The 13887-nt window shown below is 32.7% G+C and overlaps 2 pseudogenes; both read right to left on the bottom strand.

Moving 5' to 3' along the window:
• Nucleotides 1-1202: 1202 nt before the first annotated feature.
• On the bottom strand, nucleotides 1203-1321 carry LOC112476853 (annotated as a pseudogene).
• A 1662-nt stretch (nucleotides 1322-2983) lies between these two features.
• On the bottom strand, nucleotides 2984-4049 carry LOC102892165 (annotated as a pseudogene).
• Between the last annotated feature and the right edge of the window lie 9838 nt (nucleotides 4050-13887).

Genomic DNA, 13887 nt, shown 5'->3' with positions numbered 1-13887 from the left:
CCACAAAATACACCTGAACAAATTGAAAAGAATAAGTATCATACAAAACATGCTCTCAGATCACAATGGAGCTATCCTAGAAATCCATAACAGGATGATAGTTGGAAAATCCCAAATATTTGGAGATTAAGTAACACGTTTATAAATGACATATGGGTCAAAGAAGAAGTCTCAAGTGAAATTAAAACGATTTTGAAAGAATAATAAAAATACATCATCAAAACTTATGGGATGTAGCAAAAGCAGTACATACTTACAGAAAAACTGATAGCATTGAATCCAGATATTGTATAAAAAAGAGACATCTAAAATCAATTATATAAGCTTTCATCTTAGGAACCTAGAAGATAAAGAAGAGCAACATAAGACTAAAACAAGCGAAAAATAAATAAATAACAAAAATGAGAGCAAAAATTCACATAATTGAAAGCAGAAAAATCATTTTAAAAATCAACAGAACCAAATGCTGGCTCTTTGAAAAGATCAATAAAATCAACATCTCGGCAGGCTAATCAAGAAAAAATAGAGAGAAGGTACAAATTACTAATACCAGTAATGAAAGAGGGGTTGTCACTACTGATCCCATGGACGGTAAAAGGATAATAAAGGAATACTATGGAGAGCTCTATATTCACGAATTCAATGACTTAAATGAAATGGACCAATTCCTTGATAGACACAATCTACCAAAACTTAAACTGTGGGAAAAGGTAACTTGAGTGTGCCTATATCTATTTGACACAGAATCAAAAATTAATAAACTGCTGAAAAAAAGCACCGAGCTCAGAATGATTTCTTTGTGAATTCTACCAAATATTTAATAAAAAATAATATCAAATCTTTACAATCTCTTATAAAAAAAAAACAGAAGTAGAAGAAACACTTCCTTACTCATACTATGAGGCCAGTATTACTGTCATAAGAAAACACAATAAAAACAATACAGGAAGGGAAATTATAGACCAATTATGTTCTATCAACATAGATGCAAAAGTCCTCAAAAAATATTGGCAAATTAAACCCAACCATGTATAAAAATAGTTATGCGCCATGACCAAATGAGATCTATTCCAGGTATGTAAGGCAGGTTCAACATTCTTTTATTTATTTATTTGTTTGTTTGTTCATTTTTTGTTTATATTTTTTAGGGTTGGCAACCCTTTGTTGACCTCATAGACTTCAAGGACCTTGTCAGCTTACAATCCCTACAGCACCTGGTCTTCCAAGGTGGTCTCCCATCCAAGTACTAACCAGGTCCGACCCTGCTTAGCTTTTGAGATCAGACGGGATTGGGCTTGTTCAAGGGAGCATGGCCGTAGACTAGGTTGGTTCAACATCCAAAAGCCACGTGAGCCAGCAATTGCACTTCCGGGTATGTCTCAGTTGAGTGGAAGCTTATGTCAAAACTGGAAGCAATCAAGACGTTTTTCAAGAGGTGAATGAATGAAAAAACAGTGGCGTATCCATACAATGGAATATATTATTCACAGATAAAAATACATGAGCTATTCAACCATGAAAACACATAGATCAGTTTTAAGTCATATTCCAAAGTGAACACAGCTTGTTTGGATACATACTGTATGAAACCAACTATATGACCTTCTGGAAAAGGCAAAACTATGGAGACATGAAGAATATCATCGGTTGTCAGGAATTTGGGGAGAGAAGGTAGAGATTTTTAAGGGTGATGAAACTCCCTTTTTTATCCCCATATAAGATAACATTCATAGGAATTGGGATTTAGATACCTTTTGGAAGGCTTTTTTTTTTTTTTTTCATATTTTTAGTCAAATTTTGTTTTTGGAAAGGCAACAGATCAACCTTATAATTAATTGTATTTCAATCTAATCTAAATATGTGCTCAACAATGGAGCCTATCTGAGTATGAAGTAAAAAAGTTTTTTTTTAAAACATCTGCAAATAGATCATCTAGAAATACCAAAATAATAAATCACTTTTCCAAGCCATTGTTGAGTGGAATCGTAAACTAAAACTGAATATTCCTTGTTCTGAAAATGAGTGTAGTACATTAGTATGAATCCTGGGAATTAAGCAAAATCAGATGAATCGAGTTAAGAAGTTAAAGACGTATCAAGAAATGTGTGTATATACGTGTGGGTGGGGTGGGTGGAGTGAAAATCTATAAGCCAGTTGACCTAAGAGCAGCTGATATCTAACTTGTTCATTTGAGACCAGACATTACGGCAAACCTATCTTTTTTTCAGAAGGCAGTCCATAAACCACATACTTTTTTTTTCAATGTAGAAAGAAATTAACTATGTATAAAGAGCTATTTTTCTTCAGCTCAATTTCAGTACCCAAAAGATTAAAAAAGCATCTGCAATTATCACAAATGAAAACAATATGAATGGCATTGGAATCACTTTTTTCCCATTGAGGTTTATAAATTCTATATAGAAATTTGATACTATGACAAATGATATTTTTATAGTTCTGACTGAATGTTTTTTAAACTCTTTTAAAATATTTTTTAAGTTGTAAAAATGTATTTTTCGTGATACTGATTTGGGTTCCTGTTCTTTTTCATCATTTAGGACACTGGCTACCAGTTCTAATCAGGAGGGAAAAAAAAACCTCTCGGAAATCTTTTCATTTTAACAGCACGTTCAGCAGAAATAACTGATGTGCAAGCAAACCATAAAAGGTACAGCTCTCCCAAAAAGACATTTGTTAATTGTCTCACTGTCAACATTCTTCACAGTGATTCTTGATGAATAACTCTTTCGATCTTGTGAGCATTAGTGTGCAGTCTCACTAGCATATAGTTTCACATCCTTGGGTAGGAAGGTTAGCACACAGCTAGAGAAAAGATGGAAGAGTTTAAGTTTTAATTCTTGAAAAACCTCACATCCTTCTGACCAGGCAAGCACTTTTTTTCTTTGGCAACTTGAAACTGTGACAGAAATGTATGCTAAAGTAGCCTAGCCTACCTTCATTTATTTATTTAGTTAATTTGCTTTCAAAACATTTCTGGAAGAGGGACATTTCAAAGGAGCCGCTGCTGGACAGGCTTCCATTGCAGTGTCTAGCACCAGGCACCTGGCTCTTCTGTTCCGGGACTTTATCCAGGTACTGGTGACGGTTCACTTGCTACCAGGTTTGTTTTACTGGGCTATGCTCCCAAAGTTGGTTGCCTTTTATGTGGTGGATTTGAGCATTGTCATCAAGCCATTAAGTATGGGAACATCCAACCAAAAGTATTCTGTTCTAATTTCGTTATTGGCAGTAGTAAAGAAGACCTGATTACATCCCATAACCATGATGGCTAAAAGTTCCATACTTTTCTTTCTCTTTTATAGTTATATTATCCTGATATTAATTTTTTTTCCATATTTCGTGTCTCTCTCAAAAAGAAATAGGGATGCGGAACTTGAGAATCAGGGTAAATATTCTCTAGGTACCAAGAGAAAGGTTTGCACTGCAGTTTGTGTCTTAGACAGTGTCTTGTTGAGATATCTCCATAATTTACTTTTGTAACACCTAGGGAAATGACACAGAAGAAATTCTAGATACCTGTCAACTTTCTTTCACTCCACTCCTCTTTGGGGAATAGGATATCAGCAAGAATCAAGCTTCCAGTTGAATACATAATCGGTCATTTAGTAGCCTGCCACGCACTCAAGGATCCTTGATAATCACTTTAATAATAAGACACCACTGTTCTATCATGTTTGATCTTGATTCAGGGAGGCTCCGCCCATCCCACTGTACACTCACACCATGAAGATGGTCGCTTACCTTTTAGGCGCAATAGCTCCTTTTTAATTTAGCTATGATCAATGCAGAACGTTATTCCATCTGGATCACATGAACTAGGACTTTTAATTTTTCACGTGACTCTCTAGAGTTCTCTCCAAAAAGTCTGTTGTCGACATCAGTCACCAGAACAATTTCTTCTAGTATGTGCCTTAGTGATCGATTAATGACACTATGGACAGGGCGGTTTGGAGAAGCGCGCTCCGAGCCTCTTCACGAGAAGCAATCACCAACCTTATTGTAGGAAGATTATCTGGATACAACTTTGTTTGACATCATCCCCAGCAGGAAGTCCTCTCTCCTTTCTTCACTTTTGTTCTGGTCACTGAAATAAATCAGCATGAGCAGATCCGAAAATCAAGGAGGTGGCTGAGTCTACCTTGCAATAGGCAAATATGTTCACGACATTTTAATTTAAATGTAAAATTTGTATATTTATATATACACATATATGCAAACGTATATAAAGAAGCATGAAAAAATATAGAAATAAACCAATATCATCACTGAAAGTTCTTTCACTTGCACCAGAAATCACCCTCACAACCTAGATTTGCTTGCAGTGGCAGAAGTCAACGCTCCTGGGGCGCCATCGGCTACTGCTGGAGGCTCCCCCTGCGGGCAGGTGGTCAGGCCTGGCCTGAGTCCCACCTCCTCTGAGCTTGCCCAACTTCTGCTCCCTACAGAGGCCTGGGAACGGTTCTCAAAGTGGCAATGGTGGCCTGTGTGACTGCACAGCAAAGCTACTGAGCTGCCTCTTTTTCAGGCTACCATGGTAATTATATGGAGGGCAGCATCTTGCTATATTCGAGTCTATGAATCTGAAGCATTCACGCTAACTACTGTTCAGTGTGCTGTATCTTCTGATTTTAACTAAACTCAGTGAGAAAACTTGCTTTCAATTGTATGACTGTATTTTTTGCTTGATTGTTTTGTTTCACCTAAAACCACATTCTGCGCACTAATTTTACCCCAGCTTGGACCCGATAAGGCAGTCCTCAGACCCAGGTGCTGAGCACTGCACCACTTCGAAAGGCATTGGTCAGTATAGTCTTTCCTACTAGTTTTTTCATAAGACTTGTCACAAAGTGTGGCGTGCACAGCACGGTCAAATATATATGATTTTATATCCCATCGCCTTTCAGACTATTCCTCATTCTACCTTCTTCTATTAATGTGAATATTTGTGCATTTATCTATCATGAAATATGTAAAGTGTTTCCATAGAGTTTAAAGGAAAATATTTAGCCAAATTACTGGTGTCATAGTAATTTTATGAATGTATATATATTTGGATATATATGTGTGTATGATATATATTATATATAGCATATATGTCATATAAAATATATAATATATAAAAAGGCATAATAAAATAAATATGTAATATAATATTTTAGATACACATTGAAGTAAATATCTGTAAGAATGTTTTCCTAAGATTAAAATGTGGCTTATACCTTGCCAGTTATGAAAAAAGAATGATGGATAAATAAAAGCTGATAATATTTTATGACCAGTAAGACACCCCCCCTTCCAGATTTATAGATAGAATAAAAAATACAATATTGGGAATGAAAAAGGGCGTAGGAAATATTAAAATAATTACAAGTGACTGCTACATGCCAATCAGGGCAAAATATTTAAAAATCTAGACATATATAGGTTAAAAAAATGAACATCCCTCAATTTGTAAAGATGGAAAAATTGGAAAATTAGTTGAAAAGCATCATTAGAAAGGATACCAATAACAGACGGATTCATGCCAGCATGAGTTATATCATAGTAACATGAGTTTTTTCCTAAAACTGGTTAATAACAATGTTATTGAAATCATTCCAAATGATAGAAAAACAATAAAAATATCTCCCAGTTTTTTTTTTTTAAAGACTGCAATCTGACAGTGTAGCAAAAGAATGATACAATTTGACCAAACCGGTTTTCTTTCAGGCATGCAGTGACTCAGTACCAGAATATACATCCACATAATTTATTACATCAAAAAATTCACAGAGAACCAAATGAGCAAATCAAGAGATTTCAAAAAGGCATGATAAAATTAGTAGCTGGTCCTAATTTATATAAATCTAAGAAAAATAACAAGTGAAAATTTGTTAACACAGTAAAGGCTAGATGACCAAACACAACAGGAAAGATTATTATCAATAATGAACGACTGAAACATTTCCATTGAAATTGTAAATAGGAGGTGACGCCTATGTCACCAATAATATTATTTCTTGGGCAAAACTATTCATGAGTTTACACTGATATTTCTAATCCAAACCGAGACTGTAGGGTGATTTATCAGCAGTTCCACCTTACATCTGTGTCTCCTTTTCTTCACCCTGACATCCCTGGTTGTCATGTACACTGGAGATGACAGAATTATTATATAATTGCTCATCTGCTTTATCCTACATTGCACAGAAATGATTTTCAGAATAATATACTACTACCAACAATGTAGTGATTGAAATGTTTAAAATTTTTTTCTATGTGCTCTTCCTATTTGCTTACAATTTTTTAAGTAAACTTTTACTTTGAAATACTTTTATATTTTCAGGAAAATTACAAAGTTAGTGCAGAGAAACCCTGTATAACTCTCTATTTCTCCTATTATTAACATCTTACATAACCGTAATACACTTATAAAAACTAAGAAACCACATTAGTATATTACTACTAACTAAACCCCAGCCTTTATTTAGATTTGACCGTTTTTATTTTCTAGTAAGGTTCTTTTTCTATTCCTGGATCTAATCCAGGATACCATATTACCTTTGGTTGTCATGTCTGTTCAGTCTCTTCCTGTCTGTGCTGGTTTCTCAGTTTTTGTTTCTTCATGGTCTTGACAGGTTTGAGGAGCACTAGTTAAATATTTTGTATAATGTCCCTCAGTTTGGATATGTCCTATGTTTTCTCATAATCAGTCTGGATTATAGACTTTGGAAGGAAGGGTACAGAGGCGAATGTCATCATATCCATGGATACAATGCTATCATCATAACTCATAACTGATGATGTTAACCTTATTTATTTGGCCAAAGTAGTTTTTGTTGGATGGCTCCACTGTAACATTACTTTTTCCTTCATCTTTCCATACTCTATTCTTTGGAAAGAAGTCATTAAATAGAGATAGCCACACTCAAGGAACAGGGAGAATTAAACTCTACCTCCTTCAGGGCAAGATCTACATAAATTATTTGGAATTCTTCTGAGGAAGGTTTGTCTCTTCTTTCCCATTTGTTTATTTATTCAATTATTTTCTTGTATCATTAGAGATGCATGTTATATTTGTTCTATATTTGGGGTTATAAGCTAGTACTATGTTATTGATTTTGGCACTCAAATTTTTCCAGCTTTGGTCTTTGGCAGCTCTTTCAAGTTGGCTCTTGAGTCCATTTGACATACCTCTATATCCTTTTTATTGTTAAGCACTTATTTCTGGCCTACAAGAAGCTCCAGGCTCATCTTGTATGTATCCTGCCCCAGTCCAGGAATAATCCATTTATTCAAGGAACCCTGGTTTCTATTATTTGTTAACGATATTTAGAAATAAATATCTGAGGATATTAAAATAACTCATTGCTATTTTTTAAAAACAGTTGTACTATAGTTACATTTCGAAGCATGTAAACATTGCATGCTGTACTCCCTTGGAGTCCTCACTTGTTCTTAGTTTCACGTGTAAATATGTATTTAATAATCCGTTTTTATGTTGATGTCTCTCCTGTATTTGGCTTTTTTATGCTTTCTCAGTGCTATTTGATGTTTCACATTAACATTCTAAAGGAAGAATTCATGAGGATGATATATCTTGAGTTCTTGGAAATTGAGGTAGTTTTTCTTCAGCCTATATATTTGAAATTCATTTCAACTGGATATAAAATTAATATATATGTACACATATATGTGTGTATATATATATTTCCCTTTTATCCTAAAAATTACTATAAAATATCTGAAGACAATTTGATTCTTTCCCTTATAAGTTATTTGATCTTTGTCCTTTACGTACAAAACATTCTTATTTTCTTCTTTGCAGGCTAATAATTTTACTAAACTATGTTTCAGTGTTGGTCATTCTGGTTTGATTCTCCCTTGGTATTTTCATATATCTTATCAACATCTAGTTTCAAATCTTTCATTTTTAATTTCAGGGACATCTTGAATTACAGCTTTTTGTAATTGTTCCATTCCCTTGCTCTAAGTTTTCTTCTATGGGAAATTTTATCATATTTATGTTCAATGTTTTTTCCTTGTGTTTATTATTTGTTGGTTTTACAAATTAATTTTATTCCTAATATCTCCTTCACATTCACTTTTTTACACTTACATACTATAAATTTCATGATATTTTGTGTGCAATCCTATGTATTTTGACAGATGCATCCTATCATGTTAATTCTTCCACAAGGAAAGCATAGAACAGTTTCATCACCCCAAACATTTCCTCCCGTTTCCCCTGGCTCCTGGCAGCTATTGATCTGTTTTCTATCTCTGTGAGTTTACTTTTTCTAGATTATCATATAAATGGAATTATGTAGTATGTAGCCATTAAATGCCTTTTTATTTTAATCTTTTTCCTAATTTTCAGGCTCTATTTCCCTTATGATATTATCTGCACTCTTCATTCTTCCTGTGTCCATTCTGGTCTAGTCTTCTTTTCTGTAATAACGTTTTGTTTTCTGAATTATTTCTTGGGTGTTATTAATGAATTTCCAAGTTTCATAATTCCTTCACATTGTAGATCACTGTCATAATTACTTTAGATAATTCTAAAACATTTGGTTATAGTTTCCTCTTCCTTGTGGGCCAATTTATCTGTTATGCTTTCATTGCCTGTAGAGAGGTTATTCTGCTTCTTATTATGCCTGCTCTTATGTTAATTCTGAGTGACATTAAGTTCAGTTATTTTCTGATGCTCATTTTTCATGAAATTAGTTATGTTAACTTTTAGAAAGGTGGGCATGATTTTGCATATTTTCTAACTTTATGGCTCTTGAGCTCCCTCTTCTGTTGTTCCTGTAAAATATTATATTTTGTTCTCGCCATGTAATCTGCATCATCTTTTCTCCTGTCCTGCTCAAATTGGGAGTCTATTCTCAGCAATTTCATCTCAGTGTGGAGCTCTGTCCTGGAAGAGGTTTTAATTGGTCAGCATTGGGGGCACAGACTGTTCCAGCCCCTTCAGATCTAATTGCAGATAGCTGATACTCACCCACTAACAGGATGCACAAAACCCTGCCAGTTTCAACTGCTTTCCAAATTTGTTACTAAGACTTCAGGTGAATACGTGATGGTAAGTACTTCTCTGTTGCTTCCCTCTGCTTCCTCCTGCACAGATGCTGTTGCCGTACAGGCCTTGGAGTTGTTGGTGTGTTATTCCCACTGTTCATACATGGAGGTCTGTGTAGGTACTTCATATTTTAGCTCATATTTCGCTTCATATTATGTCATCCATAGATTTTTGGTTTTATTATCCAAATTTCTCTGTGGGTTTTCATGAGGAGATTGGGGAATTTTTAAAAGGTAAAAACCCATAGAGGAAGATTTTAACACATTTCTTTTTCAGTAACTGGTAGAAGAAATGACAAAAATTAATAAGTAGAGATTTTGAAAACATAATTAATAAAATTCATTTAATTTACACATAATAAACACAGTTTCAAATAATGTCATTATATACATCTTTTCTAGTATGCATGGAACATTTAAAAATGTTTTTGGCCATAAAGCAATTATTATTAATTTAAAATTATGGAAACCATGTAGAGAATGTTCTTTGGTTACCGTGGAATTAGACTAAAAGTTAATAACAATGTGATAATTAGAAAACTCCCATCTGTTTGAAACAAAGAAACATATTATGAAATAATTTATAGTCAATAAATAATTCACTATGAAAATTAGAAAATATTTTGATTTGAATGATAATGAAACACCACATATATATCAAAACTTGTGGGATGCAGCCAAAACTGGTTTTATAAGGGAGTTTATAACTAAAATGCAAACATTATAAAAGAAGCAAGGTCAAATATCAGTGGCTAAATGGCCCATCTGACAAAGTCTTCGGTTTATATTTCACAGGTTCTCCTTCCACATTACAAGCTCCAGTCATCAAAATACCTTAAAACCTCCCACCACAGCAAACTGTCATCCCTGCGTGCTCATGCATACTCCTCTACCTAATAAAAAGATTAAAAGAAGACCGTCTTTTTATTTTTTTTCACATCAAAAATCAAATCCTTATTATACAATCTAATCTCAGTACATGATTCACTTATACCCTTTATAAACTGACCACTATTTTTATTTGGCCTTCATTCTTGCCACATAGACTTTTTTCAGAGGCTGAAACATTTTAGTTATTTATGTAGGGAATATAAATTTCATTTGAATAGTTACATTTTTTAAATCTTTTTTTTTTTCTTTTGGGTGGTAAAAGGAATAGTTTGGCTGAGCAGCACAGGGCTTTGGGGGTGAGAGAGAGCATAGAAGGCTATAAATGGACTCTATGTCATATATTTATATATATACAGATATATACATATATATATGTATATGAATAGAATTGCTGTCTCATAGAATATTTAATGCTCCATTATTTTCTAAATAACTATACTAATTTAAATTTTCAAAAGCAATGTAAGAGCATTCTCATTGATTTGCATCTTTTCCAATAATTGGATATGTAGACTACCTCATTTTTACTAGTTAAATTTGTGTAACATAGTATCTTTTGTGGTTTAATTGTATTTCTCTAAATACTAATGAGTTTGATTATCTTCCTATACTTACTGGTCTTAAGTATTCCTTTTTCATGAAGGGCTTATTCAAGTCTTCTGCTTGTTTTTCTATTGCTTATTTTTCCTATTTGATTTGTGTAGTACAGTCATTTATCTACATACACAGATACATGTGTGTATATAGTACTCTGAATCTTTGTCATTTTCACTCAATATTATTTTTCTTGTTTTCTTTCTAAATGAGATTTTTGATGAGTAGAAGTTGTTAATAGTAAAGTCATAAAACTGATCAATTATTTTTATGGTTAGTATTTTGTGTCTTTTGTTTAAATAGTACTTTATTATCTAACTTTAGAAATGCATTTTTCTATATTTTCTTCTAAGTGTTTTAAAATTTTGCTATTCACAAGTTAAATTTGCAAGTCGAAATTGATTTTGGGTATGGTATGAAGAGGGGATCCAGTTTCATTCATCAGAAATAACATCTCTATTTAGTTCGTACTTATTATAAATGTAAATTTGTTTCTGGCTTTATAGCCTAATCAATTGATCAATTTGGCTAGCCCTGGATCAGTAGTACTTAATTAACTGTTTTAGCTGTATAGTAAATCTTAATATCTTCTAGGACAAGGTTCTTTATTTTATTTTCCTTATTTAAAAGTATCTTAACTTTTCATGGCATTTTATTCTTCCACACAGTTCAGAATCAGCTTATGAAGCTTATCTAAAAAAAATATATTGTTAGAATTCTTATTGGATTTTTTTTGACCACGTATAGATATACTTGGAATAGGTATAAAGATAGAATTGGCATAGGTATAAAGATAGTGAGACTTTCTATCCATCAAAACAATTATTTTTAATTCTTCTATAATATTTTTCAATAAAATTGTATATATATTTACATTTGGCTTTCTTTTTTATTCTAACTTTAGATTTTTATTCCAACTTTAGAAATTCAGACATAATTTACCTTCACTTAGACAGGACTCCACTGTATGTTTATGGTCCCTCCAGTGATACCGGGACCCTCTAAAATACTGTTACCACTGTGTTAGGGACAATCTTGTCTCAATAAGTATTAAGAGAAGGGTAATTTATTATATTAATAATACTAGGATAATTTCTCTCAAAGGAGAAAACCAAAGATTATGTCAATGTACATTATTAGCAGAAGCTGATTAAACAAACTAGCTAAAATACAAGAACCACCCTAATAAATGCATTTTCTAAGAGTAACTTGGTCCAGGAACCTCTAGATACATTCCACAGGTATATGAGGCAAAATATACCTGTGCTGGGTATGCTGGATGAACAATAAGAAAGAAATACAATGTCTGTGCTAAAACAGGCATGTATAGGTGATTTTTATGGCATCTAATACTCAGACACTTACAGATGAAGTCAAGCACTGCCACCCAGTGGCAGCTTTTGGGATTGGGGATTCAACCTTCATGCAATAACAAAAGTATTGCTTTTTTGAATAACTATTGCTAGTCTATTATTGGGTCTTGGTGCAAATAACTTTCATTATAGAAATCCATCAGATAATATTAAGAGCAAAGAAACATTTTGTGTCGTGTAATTTCAGAGAAACATTCTAAAATATATGGGACAGCATAGCAGAGCTCTTCGATAACATGGAAATTGTATATACAGAAATTTGTATATTCAGGACATATCTGGAGAAGTATATGGATGGGATTAAGTCATCTTGCTATTTGCCTTTTTTTGCCCCATTTGTTCATTGTTTCAACATTTTCCCTGCATTTTTAAATGTTAATTCATTATTATTTATGATTGTTTTCTCCGTTGTTGGGATATTGATTTTATTAGTTTTAGTGGTTGCTCTAAGCGTTTACAATATGCATCTTCATGTTATCACATATAACATCAAAAAATATGCAACATTTAAGTAGTAAGAAATTTTCAATATATACTGCCATTTCTTCCATCTTATTGCCATATATTTCAATCTGTGTTATGAATTCGACATTATATTAAAAATATTTTGCTTTAAATGGTTGATTATATTTTGAGGTATTTTTAAAATGAGAAAAAAATCTATATTGACTCAAATGATTATCTTTCTGGGACTCTTCATTCTTTTGTATAAATCAAAGTTATTTTGTATTATTTTTCTTCTGCCTAAAAAACTGCTTTTATCATTTTCTGTAGTGCACGTTTTGCTTGCAATGAATTCTCACAGCTTTTCTTTCCTGAATAAAGTTTTATTTTGCCCTCATTTAAGAAAGTATTTTCATTTTGAATAAGATTATAGTTTGATTATTTTAAAGATGATTATCTGTTGTGTTCTTACAGATTTCTAATGAGAAGAGTGTGGTCATTCTTATCTACATCCTTCTGTACGTAATGTTACTTTTTCTTTGGTTGGTTTGAAGACTCTGTCACTCTTTTTCAGAATTTTGATTATAATGTGTCTTGGATTTTTATTATGTTTTTATTATTTTTATTAATTCAGTGAGATTTATTGAGTTTCTTGAAACCCTGAGTTTATAGTTTCCTTCAGACTTGGAAAATTCGTGACCTGTTTGTCTTCAAATAATTTGTCCTCCCTGACCCCCATAATTTATTTGCTATCTCTTTCTGGAACTCTAATTACACATATTAAATTGCTTGATATTTTCCCAGAGGCCACTGAGACTCTCTTCATTTTCTTTTTCAACCTCTGTGCTTCATTTTGAATACTTTCCATTGCTATTCAACTTCACTGATCTTTATAATATAAAGTTCAAAATTGGTTTGGTAAATATTCCAACTTTGTTCGATTCTATATTCTTTGCATTAAAAAAACTTTTAAAATCTTCTTGCAAGTACCGACCCTCCCCCCACCAAAAAAATTCTGAGATTTTAGGTCAGATTTCATTGAATTTATAAATTACTTCTGGGAGAATTGTTAAGTTAAAAATAATGTATTTTCCAATGTACTATTGGAATTATCTCTCAATTGATTTAAGCCTTTTTAAATTTCGCCATATTTTATAGTTTCCAAAAACTATATTTTATAGTTTCCGAAGTCATGGTCTTACAAATCTTTTGTTAGATTTAATTATGGGAATTTGATGTCTTGGTTGTTATAGTGAATGGGTCTTGATGTTCTAATTTCATTTTCTTGTTTTTGTTATAGTATATAGAAATATGTTTGATATTTTAATATTGATATTGCATATTGACTTTGCTAAATTTACTTATTAACTCTGAATTGGTAAATTCCTTGGGAATTTCTTCTTACATGATCATGTCATCCTCCAAGAAAAGCAGCTTTATTTCTTTCTTTTCAATATGACTGATTTCTTTGTCTTATCTCACTGCATTGGTGAAGACCTCTAGG

Source organism: Pteropus alecto, unplaced genomic scaffold (assembly GCF_000325575.1).
Source record: "Pteropus alecto unplaced genomic scaffold, ASM32557v1 scaffold81, whole genome shotgun sequence".
Lineage (NCBI taxonomy): Eukaryota > Metazoa > Chordata > Mammalia > Chiroptera > Pteropodidae > Pteropus > Pteropus alecto.
This window is presented reverse-complemented; position numbering and strand designations above follow the sequence as displayed.